General features: G+C 42.8%; 1 long non-coding RNA gene across 1 annotated transcript; it reads left to right on the top strand.

The window, feature by feature from the left end:
- The first annotated feature begins 840 nt into the window (after positions 1 to 840).
- On the top strand, positions 841 to 9,430 carry LOC122462288. Its single transcript, XR_006284761.1, has 3 exons — positions 841 to 963; positions 7,542 to 7,622; positions 8,098 to 9,430. It is a non-coding gene; the product is annotated as an uncharacterized LOC122462288 (long non-coding RNA).
- Positions 9,431 to 13,210: the final 3,780 nt, after the last annotated feature.

The raw sequence follows: 13,210 nt of genomic DNA, 5'->3' as shown, positions 1-13,210 counted from the left end.
GCTAAGAAATTTGATTGTATTGTGTATACTATAACTGGATACACAGTAACACTCTGTCAACCTGGTGTATTGGCCTCTACACAAAATTTATATGTGAGGCAAATGGTGCATTCAGCCAAAATGTGCTTATAAAAAATTGCCCATGCTTCACCCCAGATCTGGGACATATTGTACACACATAGTCTTCTAATATATACTCTCGCATAGAAGCATTAGTAAAATTGGGCAAAGGAGTATGACACGACTCCAAAAATTCCATGTACATCAGATATTTTGTAATGATTTTTTTACAAGGCAGCCCATCAACAAACTAACCATGTGACAAACCTAGAGGCAATTCCAGAGCTACTAGCTTAACTGCCAAGGGAGCCTGCCAACACGCCAGATGTCACTAGGAATGTTTCTGTCACCACTTAGCTTCTGGGTCCTGTGGCTGCCCTCAAACAAGAGAAGAAATGGGACAATATATCTCACTACTTTAGGGCAGCACCCTTTCTATCACTCTGCTGGGACTTACTGCAGCCATTTAAAGCAAATACTGGGGGTGGGGGACAGAAAAATGTCATTACAATAATGTATAATGAAAATCCCTAATTTATTAAAAACTTTCTAGTTTGGTTGCAGTGGTTTGGTTTTGTCTGTTAGAAGCGTTCTCCATGCAGATGAGATACACTTCAAAGTTTCCAAAGACAGGGAGAGTTCACATCTGGAGCTTGTGCTCAGACCCATCTCTGAACCAAACATCAGTCGTGTTTGTCCCCATCTTTGCTGTGGTTACCACCCATCACTTTATATGTTATTGATGCATGTTAATTCAAACATTTTTCTTTTCAGGAAAAAAAAAATGTTTGCAGTTTCCCACTTGACTTCAGCGAGGTGGCACCTCTGAGAGTAAAATTAATGATGAAAATCGTGGTTAAGGAAGTACAGATATGGACTACTGCATGCTGCAGAGGAGGGAAGGTACAGATATACAGTAAGATAATGCTCCAAGTGGCAGTGCAGAAAAATTCTGATTTGTCTCTATTTTTAGACACATGGCATGACCTATATCTTTAGTATACTGTTACTGTGTGTGAGTGACTGAAATGCTCTGTTCATCCAGATGGCAGTTCATCTCTGTGCAAAGCGCCAGAAAAAGACCTGTGCACTACTCAAATCCCATTTGAGTTCTCAAGCAAGGGCTTTATTGTAACTAGTGTATAGGCTTTGTGTTGGTCCTCTGTATGGAGGTGATTTTTTTGCTCTCACTGAATAGCACTGTGTGGTCTTCCCAGCACCAGCCTGCCAGTGTGCCTTATAGCTGCTCTTGAGTGACCGTGCCTAGGGTTAAACGCACATTTCTATATTACTGGCTCTTCAGTCCTTTCCCTCGCTGCTGAGACTGCCAAGGAAGGAGAAAACTGTACTGTTGATGCCTGTGCAATGGAAGATAGACTGAAATCAGAAATTTATTAATGTAAGCCATTAAATAGCCTTCACAGGATGGGGACTGGCTCTTCCTACCAGCCGGAGATGGCCTCACATCATTGAACTAAATCAGCACTGAACACATTGGTGATCCCCTGAGCCAGCCAGTGTCTCTGTCCTCCTGCATACATTAAATTGTACAAAGATTGGTCCCTTATGTAAGTGTATGTGCAATACCTTTTATGAAAATTATATCCTGCTAACTAAAACATTACCCAAAACTAAGTGCAATGCCCCTCATTGCCTTGGATGTTATGTTGAGAGAGTCTAGGAGAATTCACTCCTTTGGTAATCTGAAACTGACAAATTCATAGTTGTTCTTCACATTCTGCTTCTCCAAACCCCTTACCGCCGCTGTAGCTTTACCTCTCTGATAATGGGTGACTCCTCCACCCCTCCCCGCATTAAAATAAAATAGGAGTAGGTTTCAAAGGCCCTAATGCTTAGTGGGAGGAAAAAGAAGATTCTCATGTTCAGCATCAGCTGCTGCTACGATCATTACAGCATCTGTCCTCTGCCTCTATGGTGATCAGTCCTGTGGTGATCAGGCTTTGCAGCAGTGGCATCTGTAACTGCTATTTTCCCCCCTGTTTCTTTTAAACTGAAGAAAACATGTTTAAAAATGTATTTGATACTGGATGGTCTTCCCAAAATCTGCTTGATTTGAATGGGACTATTTATGGTTTCAGATACTAATGCGTGTGAGTAAAGGTATTGTACCTGGCCCTTAAACTAGAATTACAATATCCCAGACCTGAATTAAAATATCCATTCAAGTTTAAAAGGAATAATACCAATCGCTCTGCAAATTAAAACTGAACAAAACATCATAATAGGCTCTTGTAGTCTTAAATTTCCCTTTAAATGTTTTTTAGATTTTTTTAAATAATACAAAACTGTGATTATGATTATTAGCAGTTTTGCTTTATTTCTTAGTCTGATATATCAGTTTCTGACTGGGAGATAGGAAATCTGAGTATAGAAAAATTGGGGGATAAAAATAAACAAAAGACACTTAGTTTTTTGACATTAAGTAATCCTGTTTGGGTTTTTTGACCTTTCTAGTTCCAAGAATTTGGCAAGTTTTTTAATTGATGGTAAAAATTGTCAATACTCTACATATAATGTGTGTTATTTAGTGTTCATAGGAATATTTCTAGACCTGCTATTTATCCAACCAAATGCCTTTAGCATACTAGACTATTCTAGAGAGATCGCTTTATTGAGGGTTACTAAAATGAAAGCAAGAGCCCTGCACGTTAAATTCTTATTTAAAAAGATTTCCATTTGCTTCTGCAGGCCTGCCACTGTACTCTCCGGCTGCATTATGAAACGCTGTGCTAATAGTAAACCTATTGTCGACTGAAAATAGAAAATGCTTTGCTACAAGGGAGTAGCTAATTCAGTATTCTTCAGGGACTGATATTCATCTGTCCTTCAATAAAAGCGAATGGTTAGATAGACACAATGCACTCAGCTAATCTAGGAAGAAGTCAATGCTTGGGGGTTGGGATTCAAAGTTCACATAGAAGTGCTTGTATTGCAGGCAAAAACATACTTACATTTACCTTTAACATATGACAATGTTATCAAAATAGTCTCAAATAGTTGGGGTTTTTTTTTTTGTTCTGTTTTGTTTTTTAACAAGAGGAAGTACATGTCAACAAACTGGGTCGTAGGCAGTCAGCCTAGTGGTCAGAATCTAAATGTCAGAGCCAAGAGTTTGAGGCAGAAACAGAGAGAGAACCGAAGTTGGAACCGGATTACCGGGAGTCGGGGAAGTCAGGAGTAGGGCTGGCTCTGAGGCAGAAGCAAGGCTGGAACAGGATGGGAATAAAGCTGAGTGCACGGCAGGATCTGGGCTAGAGCAGTGGAGGAGCAAAGCAGGAGTGGAGTTTGGAGAGTCAAGCACAGAGAGGCAGAGAGTCCACCAGCATGTGTATTGAACACCCAGTGAGCTACTGCTGCTGCGAAGTTTAAGAACCAGCCTGCTGATTTCCTCAGCCAATCAGGCAGAGTGGCCCATCAGGCAGCCTACCTGGCTCATTAGGGCATCAGAAGTACTGAGCAGACACAGCTGAGGGCCTTACTCCTGATAGTACTGGAAAATCCATTTGGTTGCTTCTGCAAAAAAGTGTTTTGTTGTTTTTTTTAAACATATAGCACTGTGTTGTACTTATTTTATTGGAAAGGAATTGAAATATTTAAATAATAGGGTTTTTTTTTATTATCTTCTGTTTTGGTTTCATTTAGGTTGGTTTGTTTAATAACCCACTGGCTGGTGTTTTGCCATTTGAATTCTAACGTAAAAGGCAATTTTTGCTGTGCATTCCCAGGGGGATGGGAGAATAGAAGAAGTTTATCTCCATATAAGCATCATTCTAGTTACAGGTACCGCTGTGCTGTGCAGTACATATCAAACAGTCCCAAGAAGAGAAGAAGCTCATCTGAGAAGTCAGCAGCAAAAACACCCAACCAAACCAAAACCAAACAAAACCACCCACAACCAAAATAGCAGCCTACAAAGTGCAGAATGGGTTTTTACAAGCCAGGTTACAACTTGAAGTAAAATATGCAGGAAATCATGTGGCTTCTGGGCAGCTGCAGCAGCCTGTGTGTGTTTTGGCTAGACCTTCAACAGATGGAGCGAAAATGTTTAATTTATACTTAAGGGAATAGTAATATAGCCATTTCATGCATGCACACCAAGAGTTATATAATGGCCTGAATACACCAACTTTTGATTTAACTGAAGTATGCAATCAATAGATCACAAACAGCCTGCTCCTGCTCCCACTGAAATCAATGGCTGGTTTCAATGGAAGCAGAATGGTACCCAGATTGACTGTGAGTCTGTCATTACTTGAGCAAGAATTCAGGGGGAATGAAATAATGTACTTTGTATTCAGACCCTGCTTGTGGATGTAAACTGATAACCACCAGAATGGAAATGTTTTCATGTGAACAACATGACACAATTGGATAGGTTCTCTGTGAGAGGGGCAGAAGATGCATTGCTCTCTTTGACCCATTAGGCACTGGTCACCGCCAGGTGGAGGATCCCAGACTGTGGGAATCAACTCCTATTCTCCAAATAATCTCCAAACATACCATTTAAATTTTTTAAAATATTATTCCTCCTCAGCCACTACTGCATAGCTGAAGAGATCTGTACGGATCCCTAGTTGCCGTCACTTCAGGGTGCCTCCGGATGTGCAAGAAGAGGGAATCCTCTTGAATTGGACACTGATACTAGGAAGATGGGATTCTCTTGTGGTTAAGGCACTGGACTTAGAACACCTGAGTTCAGTTACTACCTCTCCTATTTCTGTATGACCAAAGTGCACTGACGCGACTTCTTATCTGTCAAATTGGGATAATATTTCACTATTGCACAGAGGTGTTGTGAGATTAAATAAATTAATGTTTGAGACACATTTATGTGCAGATATAATGGAGTCCATATATGAAGCCATTCTAGTGAGCTGGCCAGCAGTTTTCGTGTGGTAAAGGAATTGCAGAGTAACGGCAACCAGTTGTCATGTATGTGAAAATGGAAATGTATTTGGATACTTCAGAGGGTTTTGTTATATACTTCCCCTTTGATATGGAAGATTTGAGTTTGGGGCCTGGGCTCTGCCTCAAGTGGGGCAATTGGAGGGAGGAGCTGCCCCAGGGGTTGGGGATGGGTGGGAGGAGACCAGTCTAAAGGGGAGAAGGGTTGGGGAGCCATTACCTTTTTCTATGGGCTTGAAGAGTTATTGTTAACTTCTGGAACCAGGAAACATTCCACCTCTTCTCTTCTTAGTGGGGAGTTTGAGAGAGTTCATCTATTTCTGCCCCCCCCCCGCCCTGCTTCTTCATGTGGTGTGCATGCAGCTACTAAGCATCCCCTCTCCCTCCCTACTCTTGTGGGCTGGCCTCCTTCTGTTCTCATTTTCTTCTCATTACACTGGCACCGGTCTTTCTGGTAACAATCACATGCCTACTTGTTATTTTGTTGTCTTGTTTTATAATGAAAATAAGATCACAGTACTGTAGTGTTTTTTTTTCTTTTTTTAACTCTTGAGCTTAAAAAAGGTTGACGCTTTATTTTAACCAGTGACCCACATTTTTGAAATTCCTTTCTGCTTCAGTAGGAAGGACAAAATTATGGTTCAGGTTTGGTTCTGGTTCACGTAAAAATACCAGTTTAAATTGGTTCTCATTCGATTCCCTGATTGGCACAGCCACCAGAGTCCGATAGAAGTGGCCTGGGTTCAGCATTGCAATCAAAGGACCAGACGTTAGGGGGTAACTATTAGAACAACAGACATGGCTAGTGCAGTTGCACTGGTGCTAAGCTGCTAACATAGACAAGATTTGTGAGTTTCTGTTGCTGCATCCTGAAAATCTACTCCGAGCAAGTCTCAGTTTCATAGTGGTGATAACACCTGAGCCCTGGCTGTGCTACCGCTTACTATCATTGCTGGTAGTATAATATGGGTACTAGTTTTTCTAGTGTATACACTGTTGTACATATCCTAATGTTTGTATTACCAGTAGGAACCTAAAACCTGGTGGGGGAATTGAATTTATGACCTCCATAATGGAGAATACTATCACTATGATGCCACTAGTGTCTTATCCTATCATTTAAAAGCTGCTCAGTATCTTCCTTTTTAATTGCACATGAGGTTCCAATTAGCAGAATAAAATATTCTAATTTAATAAACAACTATAGTGTTATTAATTACTACTGTTACAATAATGACCTCTAGCAAGAGTAACTGCCACACACAGCACAGTTAATATACAGCAGGTAGATAGGTACTTAGATCTGCTAAAATTACTCATCTTCCAGTTTACACAAGAAGGGAATTTTAAAAGTTGTTCCGTGAAAGATCTGCAGCTGCTGTTTGCTATCATTTAGAATGTCAATGACTCCTTCAAATCGGTGTGTGAGTGACAGAATTGTTTAAGGAACGATCACTGAGGGCAATGATTGATTTAAATCACAACTTAAAACAGTTTATAAATATGTGGTATTTCATTTCCCAGAATGGTGTTTTTACTAAATTAAAATGACCTTGAAGAACTAAAATATTTGGTGAGTTCTCTGAATATGATGATTCTGAATCAATTGTGCTGAATGGTTATAAGTGGAAAGACCTGGCCCATTCAAATGCATGGTTTTTCACTGAAGAGTTCTGGTAAACGTATTGCTGAATGTAGATGAGGCATTTAATACGAGACAAAGGGGTCACAGTCATCTTGAAAAAAACAGAAAGAACCAAGAGTGCAAACCAGTTGATATATGTAAGGAGGGATATGGAGTAAAAAAAAATCCCCCATAAATTCACATTGTTTCCTTTTGCTTCTTCTGCTTTTGTAGAAACTACTGACTTTGTTTTTTAAATGTCATCCATATTTATCAGACTGTATGGTTCTTGACATTTAGGAATATTTTTTCATCAAACTGTAACTGAAGCTTTGACAAAGGGTGCTAATTATCAAGGGGCTGGAGGGTTTGGGGTTTTTTGTTTGGTTTGGTTTGTTTGGTTTGTTTTAAGAACCAGCAGGCTATGGAGACAGTGTGAATTATCAGCCACTCTCAAAGCTGTCTTTTCCCTCTACAGTTACAAATGTAGTTCTAATTCTGAATTAAAATAATGACTGAAGCATGCACAAAGTATAGTGGGAGTTGCGTAGCAGTAGACGCCAAATGACAGACAAGTCATTAGGTTAGTTACTCAGGTCCTAAAATCTAATGTTCTCTGGTAATACTACCTGAAATAGTAATTACCGCACAAAAAAGGGCCGACTGAAAATGTTGATTACTTGTTGGTGATGATTTCTTTGCCTTAGGGATGTCCAGTTTGTACAATATTAGTAAATGACCCGTAACAAAAATTGCCCCTAGAGTATGGGACTAGGGCATAGAGAAGTTGTACAAGCAAATTGCTCTAATACTTAAACAGAGGATTAGAAAATGTCCACAGGGAAGAAAGCTGCATTTTTGATAATCTGGTGTTTGTCACTAAAAGTTGTGCATAATGAAAACACTCTGATGCTCTTGTCCCCCTTCATAGTAAAGATGTACTGAGCTCTGATCAGCCACACAGGGACCGTTTGTACCAATCCTTTCCATGCGCATCCAAATGAAGGCTAATGTAAGTATATGGATATACATTTGCATTCTATTATTAATCCATCCTCAGTTGCCTAGCAATGGCACAACTTAGGAAGCAAGAAAAATATGTAGTGTAGAATAAATTTTTATTTGTATCGATAATCTTGGCTCCATATAGTTCTTTTCCACTGTGACCCTGTATGCCATCACCCATAAATGATTTGATTTCCTTGACTGCTCACGTATAGCACCCTTTTGGCTTTAAGCAGGAGTTTTGCCTAAGTAAAAAATGTAGTATCAAGCCCATTAGAAAATCAGATTTAATTTAGTTACTGTGTCAAAGGTTACTTTGAATAGGTACTCCATGATTTCATCTGTGCTAATAGTGACTCTGAGGTCAAGTTATCAGAATCAATTTGATCAGAGCCCAAGGTAAACAGCACTTCTATATCTGTTGTAGGGACACTTTAATGTTATTAAATATAAACTGACACATTGTCCTACTTTAATGACAGATGGGCATCCAGCCCTGGTTTCTGCAGTGAAAGTATAAAGGCTTTGTTTGCTGCACATGCGATGCCAGTCTCAAGTGGGCACCTATGGCAGAAGAAAAGTAATATAGACTTAAGCACTTCTGATAAGACTCTGCACTTCTCCTAATGGCGAGCCTATCTTATCTTCACTCATTTTCACCATCTGCATAGTATTTCTTAATACAAGTATAAAAATAAGAAACTTTAAGATGGACATCTGCTTGCATGCTTTGAATCCAATAAGGGAAAATAAGTAGAAGTGCCTTTGAGAAGAATGCACCATAGGTCCCAGATGGTTCTCACATCACTCATAACCTTATTTTATGCACTTGTTTTTATCTCTGAGAAATAATTCTGGCATTAGTGAAAAATCCATCTTTTCCAGGTTACTGAGAAAGTAAGAGTTTTGGGGCCATCGTGTCCTTCATAAAGGTTATTCCCACTTAGAGAACTTCGTACTCATAGGGTTTACTTCCTATGATTTTATGCAGAAGGTGAAGATTTGGGCCCCTATGCCTCCCACCCCCAGGGTAATTGGTAGTAGTTTAAACCATATAATCTCTGGATTTTAGAGGATCAAAGAGAAGGCTTTATGTTGCCTTCTAATACATAATATTTCTTATACAAATATTATACCTTAAGTTTTCCTACCTTGGAAGTCCAGCTCCAAAAAAGACCTAAAGCATGGACCGGGAACGCCAATCTGCATTAACGTAAGGAGGAAATTTGACCGCGGAACTGGAAACAATGCTGCAAAGAACAATACATCTATCTGGCTCCACCTCTTTCTTACCCACATGGCCCAAGCCCTACAGAGAAGCAGTAGAGGGACTTCAGTGTTGGGGAACAATGTCACAGCGGTGGTATTCTCCCTTAGCCCTGGCATAGAGTTGGAGAGGATGATTTGGCCCTTGGTTCTTCAAGTGGTAGGACTTCTGCAAATTTTTCTAGAAGTCAGAGAACTGAGAAAATGTATTCTGATATCAAGAACTGTGCAATATAGAACACTGGATTCAACAAGTAAACCAATAGATAACTGACCTAGATAGCTTTATGTCAGTTACTAGACAAACTTAAGGACTACTAAGTCCTTAAGTTCTGTGTTATATTAAACTAGGTGTGGAATTATTAAGACAAATTCTGTAGGATTTGTCCCATTTTATATATATAGATAATTCATTTGCATACCTGGGCTTAATTCTCCATTATAAGCAGCTACACTTGAATAAAGTGGGTATAAAGTTTACCATTATTGGATTTTCCTCTTGTACAAAGTAGATGCCATTATTGTTAAGCTGTCTGTCTGTGAGCTGAGGAGTGATCATTAAAAAGGGTGTGATTAGCAAAAATCTACATTGCCCTTATTTTCTGGCTTGGTGCCTTTGTAAATCTGGTTTAATTGACAAGTGTCTAATGAGACATGTCCCTTTTCATATTATCTATTCTGTACTTCCTCTTTTGTATATTTATTGTCTGACTCGCAGATCATGGAAACTGCATTTTTGTCTGATATGGAGGCACTCACTCACTGACCACATTTGCATGGACATAATATTTGAAATTCACCGAGGGCTTGTGGACGCACAGAGGAAAAAGTAGCAAAGCAGCTGAGAGGATGGGACTATTTAGAGAATCTGTCTACATTTATTAATTCTTTTGCGATTGTGAACTCTCTATGTTTAAGCATTTATGATTATCTTTACTGCATTCTTGCCTCAGACTCCTTGTGCAAAGGAGACAGGGAGGAGCATCTGAGTCTCTCTCTGAACAGCTGAGCCATTAAAGAATATCAATACCCGAATAGGTCTTACCTGAACAGAGCAAGAGGATGGCTGCATCCTTGGTGAAATCAGCTTTTTCCAGCTTGTCTGACGAGAGCTAGGGTATGGAGAGGTAGAAAATCCCCAGAAGGAGAACAAAGAAACCAAGTGTTAGTTCAGGCCTTTTTAAGACCACAGAGGCTGAGAAATTTGGGAGAGAGGAACAAAAGGCCAGGGTTCCAGAGCGAGGAGGAACATTTTTGACTGACTGAAAAGACACTGATGCAAATCCCACAGAATGAACAAGGGTGGTGAAAAGACTGAGGCAGTGAATAGTGTAAAGGTGTTTCTTGTTTTACCTGAATCTGGGTTTATCTTGTGCCATCCAAAGTAAAGAGTGATTGTCTTAGAAATTCTTCTGCCAAACTGTTATCATGTGTTCCTGAAGCAGTAAACTGTAAACTGTCATGCCCACAAGGAGGGAGCTCTGGGAAATGATGTTCTTAGGCAACTGGGTTGACTTGAAGGGGTGGGGGTTAGCATGGGCCTGAGGATGTAGGGCAGCCGGGCAGTGGGATCCTACTTCCAGAAGAGGTATCAGACAGAGCTTCCACCCAGGAAGTATGCCAGAGAGGCTGGAGCCAGAGAGAGTTCTGGAGCATACCCAGAGCTAGGGAAGCTTAAAGGTGCATGGGTCTAGCGTGAGGGACCCAAACACTGCAGCTTCATGACTGTTCAGCAGTGGAAGCATGAACAGGATTATGACAGAAGGTTATATTGGCTGATAAAGTGGAGCTTCCTCTTTTCCAGCTCGGCCTTGTCAGGAGTAGGCAAAAATCACTTTTAGACTGAGACTTGATTATTGAACTAGTGCAGATGTGGAGAACTTTAGTGGGTTTGACATGGGCATGAGCATCTCTCCATTCTCTGCATCCTTTTCTTCTGCAGAATTCTTCTGCATTTGCCTTAGAGCTACTTGTGCCTTTTTTCACATAAAGCCAACTCAGATCTCTTTTACCAATGTGCTGCTCTTCAAGTGCCCTAAGAAGCAGTGACAGGATGAGCAGGTCAAGGATTCCAGTGCCCTGGAGAGTTACAGCTATAGAAGGAAAAGAAGGAAACAAACATGTGACAGAGAAGCGGATATCTTTACCCAAAGTTGCTCCATCTGTACATCGATCTATTCATCATTCTTCGGTACTCATATGGCCCTCGCTACTGTAGTATCTGAGCACCTCACAATCTTCAGTGTATTTATCCTCACAACACCCCTGGGATGTGGGGAAGCATTGTTTTACAGATAGGGAACTGAAACATAGAGGGACTAAGGCCCAGATATTCAAAGGCAGTTAGATGCCTGACTTCCATTAATTTCAGTGGGAGTTAGGTGCCTAAATACCTTTTTGAGGGTCTGGGCCTAAGTGATTGCTCAAGTCTGAACAGGGAATCTTTGGCAGAGCTGGGAATAAACTGAGATCTTTTGAGTCCCAGGCTAGGGTTGCCAACTTTCTGATTGCCGGAAACCGAACACCCTTGTCCCACCCTCTGCCTTGCCCCTTCCCTGAGGCCCTGCCCCCGCTCACTCAATCTCCCCTCCCTCTGTCGCTCGCTCTTCCCCTCCTCCCACCCTCCCTCATTTTCACTGGGCTGGGTTGAGGTACGGGCTCCAGCTGGAGGTGTGGGCTCTGGGGTGGGGCTGGGGATGTGGGGTTTGGGATGCAGGAGGGGGCTCCAGGCTGTGGGATGGGGCCAAGGGGGTGAGGGCTCTAACTGAAGGTGCAGGCTCTGGGGTGGGGCCAGAAATAAGGGGTTCAGAGTGTGGGAGGGGTTTCTGGGCTGGGGCAGGTGGTTGGGGTAAGGGGAGATGAGGGCTCCATCTGGGAGTGTGGGCTCTGGGGTCGGGCCGGGAATGAGGGGTTTAGGATGCAGGAGTGGGCTCCTGACTGGGTCTAAGGGGTTCAGAGTGCAGGAGGGGGTTTGGTGGTGCAGACTCTGGGAGGGAGTTGGGATATGGGAGAGGGCTCAGGGCTGGGGCAGAGGGTTGGGGTGCGGGAGGGGGTTCGGAGTGTGGGTTCCAGGCAGCGCTTACCTCAGGCGGCTCTCAGAAGCAGTCAACAAGTCCAGCTCCTAGGCACGGGGCAGCCAGGGGGCTCCGTGCACTGCTCTCAACTGCAGGCGCTGCCCCTGTGGCTCCCATTGGCCGTGGTTCCTGGCCAATGGGAGCTGCAGAGCTGGTGCTCAGGGCGGGGGCAGTACGCGAGCCCCCCGGCCACCCCTGCGCCTAGGAGCTGGAAATGTCAGCCACTTCCAGGAGCTGCGCGGAGCCAGGGCAGGCAGGGAGCCTGCCTTAGCCCCTCGTGCACCGCCAACCAGACTTTTAGCAGCCTGGTCAGCGGTGCTGACCAGAGCCGCCAGGGTCCCTTTTCGACATGGCATTCCAGTAGAAAACCAGATGACTGGCAACCCTATCCCAGGTTAGCACCCCAACCACTACACCATCCTTTCTCACTCAGGCATTTCTGTTGTAAAATCCACTGAAGAATCAGGATGCTGAAACTCACATTTCTGTTGTCCAAGAACTATCCATGGAACTGAAACTGCAGTGTGCATTTTATACCAGCACTATCCACTCCATTGTCTCTTCATTCCCCATCCTTAAGATGTCTGTTTGGTACAGCAATTAGCAATGTTGTTGAATTGTGATGGGGTGTCTACCCCCACACAAGACTGAAAGGGGTTAAGATGACCAGGTGGGCCAATTAACTCCACAGGCTGCACCTGGAGGAGGACCCAGGGTGCAGGGAATTGATTGGGAGCAGGTTCAGCTATACAAAGCCCAAGAGCTATCATCAGAAGAGGCTGCAGGGAAGTAGGCTGTAATCACTCCCTAGGAAAAGGAAGGTGCATTAGGGGCTAGAGGTTAGTCCACAGTTTCCCTGAGAGGAGGGAGTTGGGAGGCTGGTGAACCTAGAGACGGGGAAAGCAGCAAGATTGGACAGTGCAGGCCATTGCTGCTCGTCAGAGGGCTCCTGAGCTGGAACTCAGAGTAGAGGATGGGCTCAAGTTCCCCTACCAACCACTGGGAATATGGCACAGTCCAGACAGAGGACAGCAGACTGCCTGGGATGGTTTGTCTGCAAAAGACTTTGTTACATCCCCACCCCAGAAGGGGAATACGTATGGTGACTCAGCCAGAGGACCGAATCACAAAGAGGAGGCTGCAGTTCGTGGAACGCGAGAGGCCACAGATGAAGATAGGTTGGGTGAAGACACCACCAGAGGAGAGTTCAATGCCTGGAAGAGCTAATCCCCAGGATGGCCAGGAGGAGGCACCA

This window comes from Chelonia mydas, chromosome 1 (assembly GCF_015237465.2).
Source record: "Chelonia mydas isolate rCheMyd1 chromosome 1, rCheMyd1.pri.v2, whole genome shotgun sequence".
Lineage (NCBI taxonomy): Eukaryota > Metazoa > Chordata > Testudines > Cheloniidae > Chelonia > Chelonia mydas.
Note: the sequence above shows the minus strand (reverse complement) of the source record. Positions and strands in the feature narration are given on the sequence as shown.